This window comes from Budorcas taxicolor, chromosome 20, assembly GCF_023091745.1.
Source record: "Budorcas taxicolor isolate Tak-1 chromosome 20, Takin1.1, whole genome shotgun sequence".
Taxonomy (NCBI): Eukaryota; Metazoa; Chordata; class Mammalia; order Artiodactyla; family Bovidae; genus Budorcas; species Budorcas taxicolor.
Window position 1 is genome coordinate 26,461,339 of NC_068929.1, and position 7,295 is coordinate 26,468,633.

At 40.5% G+C, this 7,295-nt stretch overlaps 1 pseudogene; it reads right to left on the reverse strand.

The window, feature by feature from the left end:
- Window positions 1-5,474: 5,474 nt before the first annotated feature.
- On the reverse strand, window positions 5,475-6,792 carry LOC128065915 (E3 ubiquitin-protein ligase RNFT1-like; annotated as a pseudogene).
- Between the last annotated feature and the right edge of the window lie 503 nt (window positions 6,793-7,295).

Below are 7,295 nucleotides of genomic sequence, written 5' to 3' on the forward strand. Positions count from 1 at the left end.
TATCCCTCCCTCATGTCACACCTCTTGGCAACCACAAGACTCTCTGTCTTTGAGTCTGTTTCTGCTTTGTAGATAAGTCATTTGTGTCATATTTTAGATTCCATGTATAAGTGATTTCATATGGCATTTTTCTTCTCTTTCTGACTTACTTCAGTTAGTATGATAATCTCTGGGTCTGTACATATTGCTGCAAATGGCATATTACATTCCTTTTTATGGCTGAATAATATTCCAGTGTGTGTGTGTGTGTGTGTGTGTGTGTGTGTGTGTATCATATCTTCTTTATCCATTCATCTGTCAATGAACATTTAGGTTGTTTCCATGCCTTGGCAATTGTGAATAGTGCTGCTGTGAACATAGGGGTGCAAATACCTTTCTGAATTAGAGTTTTGTCTAGACATATGCCCAGGATTGGGATTGCTGGATCATACAGCAATGTTATTTTTAGTTTTTGAGGAATTTCCACACTGTTTTCCACAGTGGCTGCACCAACTTACATTCCCACCAATGGTGTAGGAGGATTCCCTTTTTACCACACCCTCTATAACATTTGTCATTTGTAAACATTTCAGTGATGGCCATTCTGACTGGTGTGAGGTGATATATCATTGAGTTTTGATTTGCATTTCTCTAATAATTGGAGATGTTGATCATCTTTCATATGCCTTTGGACATCTGTATGTCTTCTTTGGAGAAATGTCTATTTAGATTGCTTGCTTTTTTAATGGTTTGCTTGTTCTTTTGTTGTTGAGTTGTTTGTGGTATTTGTATGTTTTGAAAATTAATCCCTTGGTGGTCACACCATTTGCAAATATTTTCTTCCATTCCATAGGTTATGTTTTGTTTATAGTTTCCTTTGCTAGGTCACTTAGTATCATAAATAAAATTAACTATATGTACACCAGGAGGCCAATTGATTAGCATAGGAAATGTTTGAAATAGTTTTTAATTGGTGAGATGAATAGTATTCAAAAATGTGGCTGGTTAGTAGTTTCACGCAAGAATGACTGCTATGTCCTGAATGAAGTATTAACACCTGGCAAGCTGACAAATGTCTGTATAGCCAAAGATATTATTTTTCCAGTAGTCATGTATGGATGTGAGAGTTGGACTAGAAAGAAAGCTGAGTGCTGAAGAATTGATGCTTTTGAACTGTGGTGTTGGAGAAGACTTTGAGAGTCCCTTGGATTGCAAGGAGATCCAACCAATGCATCTTGAAGGAAATCAAACCTGAATATTCATTGGAAGGACTGAAACTTATCAATACTTTGGCCACCTGATGCAAAGACCGGATTCACTGGAAAAGACCCTGATGCTGGGAAAGATTGAGGGCAGGATGAGAAGGGGGTGATAGAGGATGAGATGGTTGAATGGCATCATCTACTCAATGGATATGAATTTGAGCAAACTCAGGGAGATAGTGAAGGACAGGGAAGCCTGGCGTGCTGCAGTCCATGGGTTCACAAAGAGTCGGACATGACTAAAAGACTGAACAACAGCAAATTGGCTTGGATAGATTCCCATTCCATGCAAATTTCAAATCCATGCTTCAAAGTCCAGAAAGGACTCACTTTCAAACATACAGAGTTTATTCATATAAAGATGGTAAACTTACGGTTGTATCTTTCTTCCCTTAAAATTAAGGGTCTCTGGTTGCCTTACTTGTCCCTGAAGACCCTGATACTGTGGTTTCTAGGATATTTTCTAAATCCTTATATATAAATTCTGGGACCCTGAGAGTTGTCTGCTTGAGCACTAGCTGTGCTCCTTTTCTGTTCCATTTCCTTATAAAACATTGGGTTCTAAACAGGTTGCAGTAGAAATCTGGAGCCACTGAGGGAAGAGTGGAAACTGGGTAGAATGTTCCTCTACTGTGCGGGCTGTGATGGGAAGCACTGCCCAAGTTTTGAGGAGAGGTCCCCTGCAGGATTTCTTTTGAGATATTAGGCTTATCAAGTTTATTTTCAAAGAACACAATGCCATTCTGAGTTTTATTAGTATTTAAATGAGGGTTAACCACTGGCTAATTGTGTCGGGGACAGGTCAAGCCAGAGCCTGCCTCGGGCAAGAGGTTGGAAAGATGACTAGAGCAATGAGGGGGAGTTGAAAGGCCTGTTGAGAAGCATCAGCATAGAAGCATCAGCATTACTGGCAACAGTAATGGTTTTTGTTTTATTCTCCTCTCTGAACTAAGTGGAGCACTGAGGATCTTGAACAGGACCTTTGGCCTAGAGTGGATGAGCATCCTCCCCAGGGCTGTAGGGCACTGCATCAGAGAACCTCTAGGGGGCAGCACTCAGATTCAGATCTCAGTGAGACTCAGCTGCAGGGCTGTGCAGGCATCCAGGAACACCATCTCCTGCTTCTCACGTAAAGATTAGTGCACATGCAAAGATAAGACCCCTTGGAAAAGACCCTGATGCTGAGAGAGATTAGGGGCAGGAGGAGAAGCGGACGACAGAGGATGAGATGGCTGGATGGCATCACCGACTCGATGGACATGAGTTTGGGTAGACTCTGGGAGTTGGTGATGGACAGACAAGGAGGCCTGGCGTGCTGCGATTCATGGGGTTGTGAAGAGTCGGACACGACTGAACGACTGAACTGAACTGAACTGAAAGATAAGGAACATTTCTCAAGCAGTAATAAGGTCTTGAATACAAAAAAGCAGCAAACCAGAACATTCCAACAAGAAAACAAGAACAGACTAGTGTGTCTAAAAGAATACAAGCCAAGTTTCACCAAGTTTTTATTGAGAACAAACTGGATGATTTTATGAGAATCCTAATGTATAATAATCATAATTGGATTATAATTATATTTAACATTTGGTCCTTGTTCCATATATGATTCAGTCATTCTCGGTCATTTTGTCATTTTTATGAGATCTGGTCATGAAAGTTCCATAAGCATCCTGGGTTTACTTGCAGAGCACGACCTGGAATGGTTGTCTCCTCCCTGCTAATGGAAGTGAACATTCTGGGGACACTAGCTGAACAGACCTCAGGGCATTTATTTCTGGATCTTCATCGTATCTCACATTCACCAATTTTAACTCTGTTCAGAGAATTCCTCTCGTAGTCTTGACCAGTCTGAAAAGTAAATGACCAGTCACTTCAAATAGTGTGTGAATTTTATTAAAAGAGGAGATGAATCTTTAGATTGCCTTTGGGAAAGTTTCAAGCCGGGTGATTTGTGACACAGACTGCTTTTCCTCCCTGAAACACCTGAAAGTATCCTATAGCTCAGCAATGTTTGGATCCTCACTTTAATTGCCTACGATTCAGATGTGAACTGGTGTGCCCAGTCTGAGACATCTGGGTGAATTCACACATCTGTGAAAACCCCAGGCCTTGCCTGATTTCTGCTGATTCTCAGAGTGACTGACACCCTCCTGGTCCCTCCTCCGGCCTCTGGCTTCTGGGTCCACATGTGCTGTCTCTGCATCAGCCTCTCCCGACCCAGCAGTAATTCTCAGCCCTTTGCCATTTTATCCCAAAAACTCACTCTGTAAGCATTTCATGAGTAATACATTGTACTGAAGGTTTGAGACTCATGGGTGAAGAGTGCATGGGTAGGTCATGTTGCATTATTCAAGGTGTGACTAGGTCCCAGTAGTTCTCTTTCCTATTCCCCTTCCCTTCCCATTGTCCCTGGAAGCTCCATGATCTGCTCCCTCTATTAGCCAAACTAACCCAGGTCCTCTTAGCTCCTAGCTCTGCCCTGCCACCAGGGATCCGCAGAACAAAGTGTCATCTGTGTAAGAAGACCTGGACTTCTTAGAAGATAGCTAGAAATATAATAACAGCAACAGTTCATGACTCGACGGACATGAATCTGAGTGAACTCCGGGAGTTGGTGATGGACAGGGAGGCCTGGTGTGCTGCGATTCATGGGGTCGCAAAGAGTCGGACACGACTGAGCGACTGAACTGAACTGAACTGAACTAATGTATTGAGATCCAGTCTGAGTCTCTGCCTGCTTTGAAAGGCAGCACAATGTTTTAGGAAAGGAGCTGAATTTAGAGTCAGTTTCTTGGGGTTAGAGCCAGCAGCACCCCTCAGTAGCCATGTGGTAAAGTCAGCAACCCATTTCAAACCTTCATCATCTGAAGAGTGAAGATGTTACTAATATTTTGAATTGTTATGCTGATTCAAATAGTTTTGAAATAGTTTTTGGAGTAGTTTAAGCAGTGCACTCTGGAACACGGAGCAGCAGTGCCCATGATGTTCAGCTTTTCAAGACAGGAGGCTGCTGGCCTTTTGGGTGTGGCGTGTCCTGCATTGTGCAGAGATTCTAGGTAACACAGACTACTTCATTACATTCCAGATAACATGCCTGTGGAGAAACATGTCTGGGCACAATGTGAGGATAAAGTATGTGGCCTCTGACCTTCCACCTTTCACACAAAATGGAGGTGGATTCATATACAGTGCAGATGATTCTTCAAAAAAAGTTTCCTCATTCTGTGTTATTTTAGCCCTATCTTTGTTCGAAGGTGGTAGTTTCTGTGGCATCCGATGGCATCACCAAAATTTTAATTACAATCTTGAGATTTCTTCTATAAGGAGTGCTTCCACTTAGGATATTTTTGTTTAATCTTTCAGTTGAAACTACATTATACCCTCCCGAAGACAAAAAAGAAGGAGAAAAATTATGGAACAGAGGCCACAGAAATTTTCCACATGATGAAGATACAAGGAAGCAGGTGATTCATGCATTGATCAGCTATTGATGTCAAGTATTAATAGTTGCCTTTTGTTTTAATCCATGTGAGTTATTTTAATAGCTACTTCAGGATAGTCCATGATATTATACAAAAAGGAAGATCTGAACATTAAAGCTGATGGAAGGATGGTATGTGTGATGTCCACAAAACAAAAAGCAATATGTCATCTATTCTCAATGATTGCTAATCATACTACAGAGAAAATTACAATATTAAAATATATCATTATCAATGAATTAATCTTCCTTAGAAAATCTGATTATTACAGGTAAAATATAGAATTTAGAACTTTCATTTTAAATACAAATTTTATTTTAAAATTTTAGAATTTTTTCAATGGGAATTATAAAGGTAAATGATTAAGAAAATTTTACATTCAGGTAATATGTCTTAAAACATTATGAAAAATAGTTTTTATTAAGAAAATGATGTCAGGAAAGGGTAGCTGAATTCCCCTAAAACCGTAAGTTCTAGTTATTCAGTTATCATTGTGGTAGCATTAATAAGCAAACACATTTACAGTTTAATACTGCAGCTATCTGTCAAGTAATTAGGAAGAATAAATGTTGCATGTGCATTAGGTTGAACATTACTTACCTATATTTTTAAATATGGAGTTCTTTCATTTAATTTTTTGATAATTTGGACTACACACTTAAGTCTTATTGTAATACTTTAAAACCATTTAGAAACATTTTCCTTAACGTCTAGCCTTGAAAACCCAGTCTAATGCCTTTATCAATAGTCACTGTAGCCAAATGAAATCGGTATTTTTTGGCCTTAATGTGAAGTTTAAAACTTCATGTATTCAAAGCTGTGATGAAGTGACTCCATGTTTCCATTTGTTTATATGGTCTGAAATCACAGTTCTGTACAGTGGTCATGTTTTTTCTCTCCACAAAATATATGCTGACAGATGAGAAGAACTGGCTTTTGAAATTCATCTTGACATATTGAACAAATATCATCTGCATCTGAACACTGTCTCTTGCTGGTAGCCACTCCATAACTTGGTCATGTAAAAAATATTGGCAAAACCTGTCTGAAAATTCTTAGATGTCAAAAAAAGTCCAGAAGGTTTAGTATGAGGTAGAATAAAACCAGCAATATTCTAAGAATCCATCTAATTATGTTACTAAACTCCTCATAGCTTATAAGGTAATGAAACCAAACAGGTATGGAAACAAAAGTTTGATAATACTGACACAATTCTTCTAAAAGCATATACCAGTAATTCTAGGATTTAAAAGGCACAATGAAAGAAGGCATTTTAAGTAAATAGGCATTTTAAGCCCATGAAGAGGAATGTCAGAATGAAGCCTGTAATTCCAACGAATCAAAGTACTTCCCAGAAACTCTAATGAACTATGGTAAGAGTTTTTAAAATTAAGCTGTAATGAAGTGACTGAGAATAAAATGTGTAATATGAAAGAATGGAAAATCCTGCTAAGACTATCAGTAACCAAACACACTAAATCTCTGAGCACCCTTCTCTTAAACCTGGTTTACAATGCTTTTATTTGCATATATGAAAGTTGTGAGCAGTCCAGTTCCAAGAGCAATTCTTGTTATGTGCTGCATAACAAGTTTTACACCCAGAATCAAAATATATGGAAGACTTTTTTGCAATCCCTCGAAGAGGTATTTGAATTCTGAGAAGGAGCTATAATGATCTCCAGGCTCTGTGTTGGTTACATCAGGCTGCCTTGCTTCATTGTGGGAGTGACTCCATAACTGGCTGTGTACACATCCGTGGGAACAGCTATGGACTCCTGACCTTATAGTAGTATCTCTGGAGCTTAGATTTTCAGCACACTCTTTAGGTATGGAGTTTATCTGAATACGAACATCTCCAGAATAAAAGCAGGAAGCTTTTCCTGTCAGTCTTGTTTGGACACATTGGGAGGCTGAGGCATCCTCACTGACTGCAGCTCCAGAAGCGCTGAGCAATTGGCTAAAGTTGGTTTGCATGAGCCTTGAGATCCAAACTTCTTTACTTGTGGGTTCTGCCTCCTCTTGTGACATTGAGTGGACTGAGGCCCAGGCATTGACAGCAGGAACAGTGGGAGACACCCTGAGGCTTTCAGTCAGGGCTTTCACCGTCAAACCCCACTACCAGCATCTCAGGCCTGCTTAGCAGCCCAACTAGTTGTCTTTCCAATGCCAGTATTACCCAGTTTGGGCTTCTCAGGTGGCGCTAGTGCTAAAGAATCTGCCTGCCAATGCAGGAACTGTAAAAGATGCAGGTTCGATGCCTGGGTCAGGAAGATCCCCTGCAGGAGGGCATGGAAACCCACTCCAGTATTCTTGCCTGGAGAATCCCATGGAGAGAGCAGCCTGGCAGGCTACAGTCCATAGGGTCGCAAAGAGTCGGACACGGCTGACGGGACTTAGCATGCACATACACACGTTACCCAGTATAAACAACTGTTGAGCTAAAGGAAGTACAAATTTCACTGCCTTTCCCATCCTTCTCCCTCAGTTCTTGATAAGCCAGGTAGACATAAATAGGGCCCAGGTCCCCAGCCGCCAGACCTCCAGGAGCAACACAGCTGTGATCCTCTAG